The sequence below is a fragment of the Lithobates pipiens genome, unplaced genomic scaffold, assembly GCF_037356315.1.
Source record: "Lithobates pipiens isolate NorthernLeopardFrog02 unplaced genomic scaffold, aLitPip1_a1.2 Scaffold_18, whole genome shotgun sequence".
Taxonomy (NCBI): Eukaryota; Metazoa; Chordata; class Amphibia; order Anura; family Ranidae; genus Lithobates; species Lithobates pipiens.
In genome coordinates this window covers 308,210,347-308,224,075 of record NW_027507758.1, presented here as the reverse complement: position 1 = coordinate 308,224,075, position 13,729 = coordinate 308,210,347, and positions in this window count along the sequence as shown.

Here is a 13,729-nt window from a genome sequence, read left to right as displayed (position 1 = left end):
AACATCTTAGTGCCTACTGTCCCTTGTCTCTTTACTCTACTCATATGCTTTTAAAGTGTTCAAATTGCAATGTGATTGGGTTAGTAGAAATACTCCTGTGGCCTGAAAGGATACATGAAGGCCATCAATGTACAATACATGCTCAAAAAGGTGATGACCAGTGTAATCATCATGTTAGTAGGATTTATATGTGAAAAAAATACACATTTCGAAAAGTAGGAACTATTGACCTTTCAGAGCACCTGACTTCTCAGATAATACATATTTTAGGATAAATGCTCCTGATTGTGTGTGATTGTGATGTACCCGGTGGAGGCTGAGTTGCCAGTGAGGGCTTACCTTACACCTCCTGTCTAATAATTATTGGAGTGTGGTCAGTCCAGATTCAATGGATGATCTGGAGAAAATTTAGATATTAATTTTACTGGAGAGGTTTCGACCATAACTGTGCAGAATGCAAGCTTACGCACTGGGCACAGTAATGTGCAGAAGCAGGAAGGGGAATTGTAGTCGAGGTGAGCAGAAGTCAGCAACAACTTAGGCAACAGAGGTTCCAATTTGGGATCAACTGCACACGAAAGCAGCAAAACAGCAAGCAGAAGGCAAAATCAGGACACAAGCTGAGGTCAGCAGCAGGAGACACAGATACTACAGAATCAGGAGGCAAACCAGGTCAAACGCAAGGTAGAAGAAGCGCAGCTCGGGTCATGTCAGGGGGTCACAGGATTTGACAACCACTGAGCAACTTTCCTAGGGTTTATTGACCCCTAATAGTGTGATTGGTGCCAAAACCAGTGCTGTTCATACTTGTTCATTCGCACACATATGCGTGTGCAAGTGCACCTGTGACACTAAGTGCTGGACCATGGGCTGAAATACGCACATATACACGCAGGAAACTTTTCAGGCATGGCTACGTGTCTGACCTTCCTGACAGTAATGGACTTATAAAAGGAAACAAAGATAGATGTAAGGATATTTATTTTTATTTCTTTGTGGTCACTTTAGGTCCTTGCTGAATTACATTATTCTAATATAGTGGATGCAACCTAACACAACCTAATTGTAACAATGACAAGCCTCTATCCCTGATATGTATACAACAAAAGGAAGAAAGAAATGGGACTTTGTATGAGGCAAGTCACTGAATGGTACCTTATTCAGTTCATTTATAAAATGATTTATTAATAACAAGTCACATTATAGAAGGTTTCAATCTAAAATACAAGACACAGTATAATGTTATACATTTGCATAAATATGTAACAGTTACTGTATACAGAGTATGATAAAACATAATAAACATTATAGTTACAAAAGGGCACTCATCCATTCATAAAAGTTCAATAAACATAATCGATTTTTCATGGTGAGCCAAGATTATCTAAGCATCAGTTCGATGTAACTAGATGCATGTTTCATGGCTCAAGCCAATCATCAGGAGTAAAAATACTCTGAAATTAAATCAGTGATATCTATAAGTATAGGATAGCCTTTAAAACGGAGAACAATCTCTCAAAATAAAGGTGTGTAACTTACAGTACTGCTAAATAGTGACGCCCAACCTTAAATCCAAGGAGAGAAGAGAGACAAGGATGATCATCTCCCCCGGGACTGTGGTGAGGAGTCCCATCCAGATCAGAGACAACAGCCAGGTGAAGACCAGGTGACCATGTCACGACCAAGCTTGAGGAGTATCTGTGAGTGCCAAGCCAGGGACCCAGCCGTGAAGCGGGGGTGATGCTTGAGGAAGATACTGAGTGCCACAGTGAAAGAGCTCAGGGGATCCAGTGGCTAGTGGATCTGAAGTCTAGTGAGAGAGACTGGGAGCTCGTTGAGTGAACACCCACAGTGAGTGAGTGTGGGGTAAAGAGAACTGTTTGTGTTGCAAATAGTTGAATACCTTTACCGTTAGTAACATCTACAAGATTGTTGCCATAGGAGACAGTGGTCCTACCTACAGGCATACCCCACTTGTAAGTACACAATGGGTCTTATTTACTAAAGCTGAAAAGTGCAAACTGAGGCTCACTTCTGCATAGAATCCAATGAGCTTCTAACCCCAGCTTTTTCAATTAAGCTTCTGTAATAAAACATGGAAGCTCATTGGTTTCTATGCAGAAGTAAACCTGATTTTGCACTTTTCAGCTTTAGTAAATAAACCCCATTGTGTATTTAAAAGTGGGGTACGCCTGTATACAGAAATGGTGTCTGGCTGGAGGCCTTTACCTGTTTCGGTTCTGTTCACAGCAGAACATGCGAACATGCAAAAAGTTTGTTCAAACACGCAAACACACTTAAAGTTTATGGGACACGAACATGAAAAAATTAAAAGTGCTAATTTTAAAGGCTTATATGCAAGTTATTGTAAACCAGGCAATATTTAAAACACAAATAAAAAGTCCTTTAAAATACTGCAGCGGCACTTTTTCTTATCCACCATCAAATGTAGATATAAGTTTTCCCATAAATAGACTATGAAAATGCATATAGCCATAGGAAAAAAGTATTTGTTGTGCTGAAAAGCTTCCACCAAGGTTCACCACGTGCAATATAATCTCCCCTTTGGAGATGCACTCACCAGACAACAAATAATGTCAAGCCTTAAGAAAGTGGTTATTTCACTTTTCACCTGTTCCTCTCCTACCATCCACCAGATGTCTGTGTAATATTTTCAAGGGAGTTGTGGAATCCAGAGTCCGGATGCAGTGATCCGCAGTCCGGATCCAGTGATCTCCTCCTCCATCACACAGCCTGGAGAGAGAGCGAGAGAAGACAGAACTTCTACAACTATCTTCCCCTGCACCAAGTCACCGGGATCTCTCCAGGATTACACCGACCCAGCCAGTGTGGAGCCGGAGAGCCGAGCCCAGCATTCTGGACTGTGGATTCCACAACTCCCTTAAAAATATTACACTGACATCTGGTGGATGGTAGGAGCGGAACAGGTGAAAGTGGAATAACCATTTTCTTAATATTATCTTGATATTATTTGTTGTCTGGTGAGTACATCCCCAAAGGGGAGATTATATCACATGTGGTGAACCTTGGTGGAAGCTTTTTTTCTACCGCTATATGCATTTTCATAGACTATTTATGAAAACTTATATCTACATTTGATGGTGGATAAGAAAAAGCGCCGTTGCAGTATTTTAAAGGACTTTTTATTTGTGTTTTAAATATTGTCTGGTTTACATGTTTGTTTTAAATAAGTGGCTGCTTTGTGTGATATCATAATACTTATATATTGAGAACCAGAAGACGATCGGTCCAAAGAGCACGGAGGGGTGTTCACTGTGGGCGCGTTTTTTTTTATAATCTGTTTTTGCAAGTTATTGCCATAAAAAGTGTTTGGGGACCTGGGTCCTGCCCCAGGGGACATTTAACAATGCAAAAAAAAGTTTTAAAAACTGCAGTTTTTTCAGGAGCAGTGATTTTAAGAATGCTTAAAGTGAAACAATAAAAATGACATATTCCTTTAAATATCATGCCTGGGGGGTGTCTATAGTATACCTGTAAAGTGGAGCAGTTTTCCTGTGTTTAGAACAATACCACAGCAAAATTACATTTCTAAAGGAAAAAAAGTAATTTAACACTGCTTGCGCTGTATGTATTGGTCCCCCCCAGCCCATTACCAGGCTATTTGGGTCTGGTTGGATATAAAGGGGAACCTTAAACCCAAATTAAAAAAAATGGCGTGGGGGGGCCCCCAGGCATTATATACTCTGAACAGAAGTATATATACTATACGGCCTGCCCTACATACACTGCAGAAAATTGGGCCTTAAGTTGTTGGTGGTGCCAGAACACTGTAACCCCTCACAGTTACTCTTGTTGAGCGCAGGAACGGGCCCTGCTGTTAAGTATTATTTAAAAAATTGTAATTACATGCCACTGTTAAACAGGGGAAGAAAAATTGGGCCTTTGGTGGTGGTGGTGGTGGTGCCACAACACTATAAGCCCTCACACTTACTCTTGGTGGGCGTAGGAACGGGCCCTGCTGTTAAATATTATATCAAATATTGTAATTACATGCCCCTGTTGAACAGGGGCAGAAAAATTGGGCCTTTGGTGGTGGGGGTGGTGCCATAACACTGTAAGCCCTCACAGTTACTCTTGGTAGGCGCAGGAATGGCCCTGCTGTTAAATATATCAAAACTGGTAATTACATGCCCCTGTTAGACAGGGACAGAAAAATTGGGCCTTTGGTGGTGGTGCCACAACACTATAAGCCCTCACAGTTACTCTTGGTGGGCACAGGAATGGGCCCTGCTGTGAAATATTTGATCAAAAACTGTAATTACATGCCCCTGTTGAACAGGGGCAGAAAAATTGGGCTTTAGGCAGTGGTGGTAGTGCCCTAAACCAAAAATATTGTTGGAAGTTAGCGTCATCAAGATTGAGGAGGACCAGGATATTCAATCAGCATAGGCAGTCTTCAAGGGATCCCACATCCATAGAAAAATCAATCAGTTATATCAGCATCAGGTGCTTGATAGCTTCTACTGATTCAAAACGGATTCATTTTTATGAATCTGAGCCTATCAACGGAGTCTGTGGACAGGCACACTCTACGATCCATTAAAAACCCTCTAGCAGCACTGAATGTGTGTTCATAAAGAATGCTGGATGCAGGACAGGGCAGTAGCTCAATTGCATATTGAGCAAGTTCTGGCCAGTGGTCCATCCTCAAGACCCAGTAACCCAGTCGATGGTCTGTTGGAAAGGTCTCCAAGTCTGCGCTTGCCCCTAGATATTCCTGCACTGTAATGTAATGCAGATGCTGGCGATGGTTGCTTGAACTGATCATACCTGGGTGCTGAGGACTGAACAATTTTCTAAAGGCATCGGTCAGCCACCCACCTTCTCCACCGCGCTTCCTCTGACTGAACAAAGCCTAAGCAACATGTTGTCCAGCACCAGGAAATTGTAACCTCCCAGGGTCTGGAAACGCATTGCACAAACCTTTCTTCAAGGCCTCCTGAAGATGTTTCACCCTCTGCTCCCTCTGTAAAGGCAGGATGAGTTCTGCAACCTTACCCTTGTAACTTGGATCAAAAAGGGTTACCAACCAGTAATGATCCCTCTCCTAGATACCATGAATCCTAGGGTCCTTTTGCAGGCTTTGCAGAATCAGGGACCCCATGCAGCATAAGTTTGCAGAGGCCTTCGATTCTGAGTCCTCTGGGTCACTAAGGACCTACATGATCCGTAACAACCTCCTCCCAGCCACGTAAAGCTCCTTGGGTTTCTGGGGACTGAAAACCATCCCTTAAAGCCTGCTGCTAAGTGTTATCCTCCACGTCCATGCTGACACAATCCTCCTCCTCCTCTTCGTCCTGTGTGTTTGGTGGGCCTGCAGGAATACTATCTGGATAAAGGGGGCCTTGAGAGGTAAGGAAGTCCTCCTCTTCCTCCCGCTGTTCTGCCTCAAGTGCCCTGTTCATTATTCCATGAAGCATGTGCTCCAACAGGAAGACAAGAGGGACAGTATCACTGATGCATGCATTGTCACTGCTCACCATCCTCGCTAGCATCCTTGATCAGTAGCCACTAGCGTTGCGAAAAAAGGCAAGCTCCCCTGACCCTGTCCTGGTGCCATACTCACACAGGTACTCATTGATGATTCTCTGCTGCGAGTGCAGCCACTGCAGCATTGCTAACGTTGAGTTCCATCTGGTGGGCATGTCACAAATGAGGCGGATGCTGGGCAGGTTGCATTCCCTTTGAATGTCAACCAGCCGAGCACTGGCAATGTATGATCAGTGGAAATGACCACAGACTTTTCTGGCCTGCCTCGGTAGATCCTGTGAGCCTGGGTACCTGCTCAAGAACCACTGCGCCACCAAATGCAGGACGTTTGCCAAACATGGGACATGGGTCAAGTGTCCCTGTCGGAGGGTGGAGAGAAGATTGGTGCCATTGTCATATACAACCATTCCTAGCCGAAGCTGGCATGGCGTCAACCACCTCTGAGCCTGCCCCTGCAGAGTTGACAGAACCTCTGCCCCAGTGTGGCGCCTGTCCCCTAAGTAGACCAACTCAAGCACCGCATGGCATATTTTTGCCTGAGTGCTTGCGTAGGTCCTTGAAAGCTTACGGAGCACTGCTGGTTCAGAGGACAAATATGCAGAAGAGGCCATAGAGGAAGAAGAAAAGGAGGGGGTGGAGGAGAGAGCTGTGGCAGAATCACCACTAGCATTTTGTAGGCGTGGTGGCGGAACAAGCTCCAACAATACTGAACCCTGTCCTACATCCTTCCCAACTGCCAGCAGAGTTACCCAGTGCGCCGTGAAGGAAAGGTAACGTCCCTGCCCATGCCTACTATACCATGAGTCAGCGGTAATATGCACCTACTGCTGACCACCCTGTCCAATGAGGCCAAAACATTGCCTTCCACATGGCGGTAGAGAGACGGAATGGCCTTCTGTGAAAAGAAATGGCATTTTGGAACCTGCCACTGAGGTACAGCACAGTCCACAAATTCACAAAAGAGGACAGAGTCTACCAGCTGAAAAGGCAGCAGTTGCAGTGTTAGCAATTTGGCGAAGCTAGCATTCAGACGCTGAGCATGTGGCTGGGACCGAATTTCTTTTTATGGTTTAGTAACTGGGGTAGGGAAATTTGGCTGCTAAAATCAGAAGTAGGTGTACTAATAGCAGATTGGCTGCAAGTACTTATAAGAAATATATAGAAGAGCGCCAAGTCAGTAAAAGGTGCATTTATTTAATACAATCAATACTATCAAGACTTGGCGCTCTTCTATATATTTCTTATTGGTATCCTATTCTGAGATGTCTTCACTCTAAAGAAGCAGCTGCCGCTGGTGATTGTGCACATACATCCCCTACCCTCTAAGGACAGCAAGCAACCTTTTTGGAGTTTCAGCAAATTTCAAGTACTATTTTTTAAATAACTTTTTAAAAAAAACATCTTTTCCTTGTTAAAAACTGTTTTGAGTTTATTTTATTTTAATGAACGATACAGACTGAACCGAAAAAGGACACACCAGTATCTTTTAAAGCACTAGTACCTTGTGTTGTTTCTTATCTTATGGCTGCAAGTACTTGGGACACCTATTGCTATACCTTCATCCCTCTCAGTGCAGGTGAGAGGACTGGAGGTATAGTGGGGTTGGAGATCCCAGATGAGGAGCAAGGAGCAGTCTGCCTTTTTCTTTGATGTGGGTCTTTCAACTGCTATTGCCAGTGGACTGCATGGGAGGTTGTCATATGTCTGGTCAAGCATGTGGTGCCCAAGCGGCTGCTGTTCTGGCCACGCTTGATCCCCTTCAGACATAGGTTGCAAACAGCAATGGTATGATCTGCTGCACACGTATCAAAAAAGGGCAACACCAAGGAACTTTTCAAAATCAGCAGGGAGTCAGCAGCGCCCTGCACCTGTGGAGCTCTGCAGTGGGATGCAGTAGGGTGGCTGCCCTTAAGCTGTCCCCTAGAAGACATTCTGCCTTGTTGGAGTTGTGCCTCCTCCTCTCTTCTATCAGGCACCCAAGTGGAGTCAGTGACCTCATCATCCCCTCCCTCCTTGTCACTGGAGCAAACTTGGTAGAATGCTGCGGCTGGGGGAACATGACTGCCAGTTTCTTGTCCTTCTTGGGCACCCCCTCTCTCTAGACTCACGTTACTCCCTTCCTCAACCTGGGAACCAACATCAGAGCCTTGTAATCACTGCACATTCTCCAGAAGCATGTACCTGACACTGTGGTCAAATAGTTTGGGGAACTCCTCCGTGCATGATGGTGGGGCTAAGGAAGGAGTGACTGTGAACAAGGAGCCAGTGGAATAGGCCACTTTGGCAGCTGCATTAGAATGCAAACTCTGAGCCTGGGTGACAGAGGATGAGGAGGTTGCGGACGACTTTGTTATCCACTCCACCAACTCTTCTGCATGTTCTGGCTCAATAACACGGCCAGCAGCAGAAAAAAAAGGACAAGCGCGCCCCACGGCCACCTACAGAGGATGCACCATGTCCATGACCAGCACTGTTGACTGTAGGCACAGAGCCTGCTTGCCCTCTTTTAGTGGCCTGTGAGCATCTGTCTCTCCTTGGTGGCCTTCCGGACATGATGTATAATTTGTTTTGCAACGCCACACTGCACTGTATTGTGTACTGTGTATACCGCCAGAAAAGTAGTAGCAACTGCACTATAGCTTCACTGTATTGTGTACTGTGTACACCACCATAAAAGTAGTAGCAACTGCAGTACGGCTGCCCTGTATTGTGTATTGTGTAGACCACCAGAAGTGTAGTAGCAACTGCACTATGGCTGCACTGTTTTATGTAATGTGTACACCACCAGAAGTGTTGTAGCAACTGCACTACGGTTGCACTGTATTGTGTACCGTGTACACCACCAGAAGTGTAGTAGCAACTGCACTACGGTTGCACTGTATTGTGTACCATGTACACCACCAGAAAAGTAGTAGCAACTGCACTACAGCTGCACTGTAGTGTGTACTGTGTACACCACCAGAAGTGTAGTAGCAACTGCACTACGGCTGCACTGTATTATGTAATGTGTACACCACCATAATAGTAGTAGCAACTGCACTACGGATGCACTGTATTGTGTACTGTGTACACCACCAAAGGTGTAGTAGCAACTGTAATATGGATGCGCTGTATTGTGTAATGTGTACATCACCAAAAAAGTAATAGCAACTGCACTACGATTGCACTGTATTGTGTACTGTGTACACCACCAGAAAAGTAGCAGCAACTGCACTACGGCTGCACTGTATTGTGTACTGTGTACATCACCAGAAATGTAGTAGCAAATGCACTACGGCTGCACTGTATTGTGTACTGTGTACACCACCAGAAGTGTAGTAGCTACTGTGCTACGGCTGCACTGTATCGTGTACTGTGTACACTACCAGAAGTGTAGTAGCAACTGCACTATGGCTGCACTGTATTATGTCCTGTGTACACCACCAGAAAAGTAGTAGCAACTGCGCTACAGCTGCACTGTATTGTGTACTGTGTACACCACCAGAAGTGTAGTAGCAACTGCACTATGGCTGCTCTGTATTGTGTAATGTGTACACCACCAGAAATGTAGTAACAAGTGCACTACGGCTGAACTGTGTTGTGTACTGTGTACACCAGCAGAAACGTAGTAGCAACTGCACTACGGTGGCACTGTATTGTGTACTGTGTACACCACCAGAAAAGTAGTAGCAACTGCACTACAGCTGCACTGTATTGTGTACTGTGTACACCACCAGAAGTGTAGTAGCAACTGCACTACAGCTTCACTGTATTGTGTACACCACCATAAAAGTAGTAGCAACTACAGTATGGCTGCCCTGTATTGTGTATTGTGTAGACCACCAGAAGTGTAGTAGCAACTGCACTATGGCTGCACTGTTTTATGTAATGTGTACACCACCAGAAGTGTTGTAGCAACTGCACTACGGTTGCACTGTATTGTGTACCGTGTACACCACCAGAAGTGTAGTAGCAACTGCACTACGGTTGCACTGTATTGTGTACCATGTACACCACCAGAAAAGTAGTAGCAACTGCACTACAGCTGCACTGTAGTGTGTACTGTGTACACCACCAGAAGTGTAGTAGCAACTGCACTACGGCTGCACTGTATTATGTAATGTGTACACCACCATAATAGTAGTAGCAACTGCACTACGGATGCACTGTATTGTGTACTGTGTACACCACCAAAGGTGTAGTAGCAACTGTAATATGGATGCGCTGTATTGTGTAATGTGTACATCACCAAAAAAGTAATAGCAACTGCACTACGATTGCACTGTATTGTGTACTGTGTACACCACCAGAAAAGTAGCAGCAACTGCACTACGGCTGCACTGTATTGTGTACTGTGTACATCACCAGAAATGTAGTAGCAAATGCACTACGGCTGCACTGTATTGTGTACTGTGTACACCACCAGAAGTGTAGTAGCTACTGTGCTACGGCTGCACTGTATCGTGTACTGTGTACACTACCAGAAGTGTAGTAGCAACTGCACTATGGCTGCACTGTATTATGTCCTGTGTACACCACCAGAAAAGTAGTAGCAACTGCGCTACAGCTGCACTGTATTGTGTACTGTGTACACCACCAGAAGTGTAGTAGCAACTGCACTATGGCTGCTCTGTATTGTGTAATGTGTACACCACCAGAAATGTAGTAACAAGTGCACTACGGCTGAACTGTGTTGTGTACTGTGTACACCAGCAGAAACGTAGTAGCAACTGCACTACGGTGGCACTGTATTGTGTACTGTGTACACCACCAGAAAAGTAGTAGCAACTGCACTACAGCTGCACTGTATTGTGTACTGTGTACACCACCAGAAGTGTAGTAGCAACTGCACTACAGCTTCACTGTATTGTGTACACCACCATAAAAGTAGTAGCAACTACAGTATGGCTGCCCTGTATTGTGTATTGTGTAGACCACCAGAAGTGTAGTAGCAACTTCACTATGGCTGCACTGCTTTATGTAATGTGTACACCACCAGAAGTGTTGTAGCAACTGCACTACGGTTGCACTGTATTGTGTACCGTGTACACCACCAGAAGTGTAGTAGCAACTGCACTACGGTTGCACTGTATTGTGTACCGTGTACACCACCAGAAAAGTAGTAGCAACTGCACTACAGCTGCACTGTAGTGTGTACTGTGTACACCACCAGAAGTGTAGTAGCAACTGCACTACGGCTGCACTGTATTATGTAATGTGTACACCACCATAATAGTAGTAGCAACTGCACTATGGATGCACTGTATTGTGTACTGTGTACACCACCAGAAAAGTAGCAGCAACTGCACTACGGCTGCACTGTATTGTGTACTGTGTACACCACCAGAAATGTAGTAGCAAATGCACTACGGCTGCACTGTATTGTGTACTGTGTACACCACCATAAGTGTAGTAGCTACTGTGCTACGGCTGCACTGTATTGTGTAATGTGTACACCACCAGAAAAGTAATAGCAACTGCACTACAGTTGCACTGTATCGTGTACTGTGTACACCACCAGAAGTGTAGTAGCAACTGCGCTACAGCTGCACTGTATTGTGTACTGTGTACACCACCAGAAAAGTAGTAAATAGGGTGTAGGTTGTACAAATCAAGACAGGGGGAATCAGAGGGCCCTGCTCGTTAGAGCTTACAATCTAGGAGGGAGGGTCAAGTTATACAAAAGGGTGATAGCTATGGGGGGTGAGCTCATGGAGAAAATAGTGCAGTTGTTAGATGGAGTCAAGATAGGCTTCTCTGAAGGATCGCCTAAAAGTGGATAAATTTGGAGACATTGTGACAGATTGGGGTAGTGAATTCCAGAGGATGGGCGAAGCTCAGGAGAATTCCTGGAGGCGGATATGGGAGGAGGTGATGAGGGAGCTAGAGAGCAGAAGGTCTTGGGAGGAACAAAGTGGGTGATTAGGTTGGAATTTTGAGACTAGGCTAGTGATGTAGCTGGGGGCAGAATTGTGGATGGCTTTGTAAGTAAGTGTTAGTATTTTGAATTTAATTTGCTGGGCAAGTGGCAGCCAGTGGAGGGATTGGCAGAGAGGGGTAGCAGACACTGTGCGGTTTGTAAGGTGGATGAGTCTGGCAGCAGCATTCATGATGGACTGAAGGGGGGATAGTCTATTTAAAGGTAAGCCAATGAGGAGGGAGTTGCAGTAGTCAAGGCGAGAAATAACCAGGGAGTGAATCAGGAGCTTTGTGGTTTCATTAGTTAGAAAGGGACGTAGTTTAGAGATGTTTTGGAGGTTGAGGCGGCAAGCTTTGGAAAGTGATTGGATGTGGGGCCGAAAGTAGAGTTCAGAGTCCAGGATAATACCTAGCACCCTGACATGTGGGATGGGTGGATGGTTGTGCCATTGCTCTTGACAGAGAAGTCAGGGGAAGGGGCACGTGGGGGAGGAAATATTATAAGTTTGGTTTTGGACAAGTTCAGTTTGAGGAAGTGTTGTGACATCTATACAGATATGTCTGTTAGTAAGTTGGTGATGCATGAGGAGACTGATGGAGTGAGTTGAGGGGTGGAGAGATAGATTTGTGTGTCGTCAGCGTAGAAATGATATTGAAAGCCATGAGTGGCTATCAGCTGACCCAGGGAAGAGGTGTAGATTGAAAATAAAAGAGGTCCAAGAACAGAACCTTGGGGGACTCCAACAGAGAAGGGAAGAGGAGTGGAGAAAGTAGAATTGTAAGTGACACTGAAGGTGCGTTGGGATAGGTAGGATGAGAGCCACTAAAGAGCACAGTCACGGAGACCAAGGGAGTAAAGTTTTTTGAGGAGGAGGGGGTGGTCAACTGTGTCAAAGGCAGCTGAAAGGTCCAGAAGTAGGAGTACAGAATAGTGTCCGTTGGTTTTTGCAGTTAGTAGGTCATTTGTGAGATTTAAAAGAGCAGTTTCTGTGGAGTGTTGAGGGCGAAATCCAGATTAAAGGGGATCAAGAAGGTTATTTTTAATGAGGTAGTCACTCAGTTGGTTGTAAACCAAGGCGTTCAAGGAGTTTAGAGGAAAAGGGGAGCAAGGAGATAGGGTGTAGGCTGTTAAGATTGGTAGGGTCCAGGGACGGCTTTTTAAGTATGGGGGTGACCAGTGCATGTTTTAGAGCATAGAGGAAAATGCCAGAGGTGAGGGAGAGATTGAAGATGTGAATTAGAGAGTGTAGGATAGAGCCAGATTTTGACCGCAGTGTTTGAGAGGGAATAGGAACCAGGGGGCAGGTGGTTAGGTGGGCATTAGAAAGGAGTTTAGCAACTTCGGCTGTAGTACCAGTTTTGAATAAGGGGAGTGTTAAGAGTACCAGTTGTAATGGGGTCTTAACTGGGGGAGATACCTGTAGAGTGGAGATTTCATCACAGATTGTATCAATCTTGTTTTTGATGTGATTAGCAATCTCCTGGGCAGTGAGTGAGTCAGTGGGTGGAGGTGGTGGAGGACGAAGTAGAGAGTTGAAGGTAGAGAAAAGTTTACGGGGACTGGACGAGAAGGTGTTAATAAGAGTTGTAAAATAGGTCTGCTTGGCAGTATGGAGGAAAGAGTAGTATTTTTGGAGGGCAGATTTGTATTGGTTGAAGTCTTTGAGAGACCTGGTCTTGTGCCACAGACGCTCAACAGCGTAACTAAGTTTTTTGAGAATTCTAGTGTCATCTGTTTGCCAGGGTTGTGGGGGTCGAGGCCTGATTCTGTGTGTAGTGAGGGGAACGAGCTTGTCCAGGGTGGAGGACAGGGAGTTATTGTAGATAGAAGTGGCTTGGTTGGGGCAGGACAAGGGAGAGATTTTATCATAGAGGTGGTCAGCAGCAGAATAGAGGAGAGAAGAGTTGAAGTTGCGAAAGTTTCTACGGGTGATTGTTAGGCGATTGGAGGGAAAGGTGTTGGAAGACAGGGAGAGAGAGAAACTAATAAGGTGATGGTCAGAGAGAGGAAAAGGATTATTTGAGAAGTTGCATGGAGTGCAAAGGTAGGAGAATACAAGGTCAAGGGTGTTGCCATCAGAGTGAGTGGAAGCCTGTACCCATTGCTTCAGGTCAAATGAAGAGGTTAGACTAAGAAGTTTAGAAGTAGCAGGAGTGTTTGTATTAGCTGGGATGTTGAAATCACTGAGAAGGATTGTGGAAATTTCTGAACGGAGAAAGTAGGGTAGCCAGGCAGAAAACGCATCAAGGAAAGTCGATAATGGTTTATGGGGCCGGTAGATCACAGCAATTCTTAGGG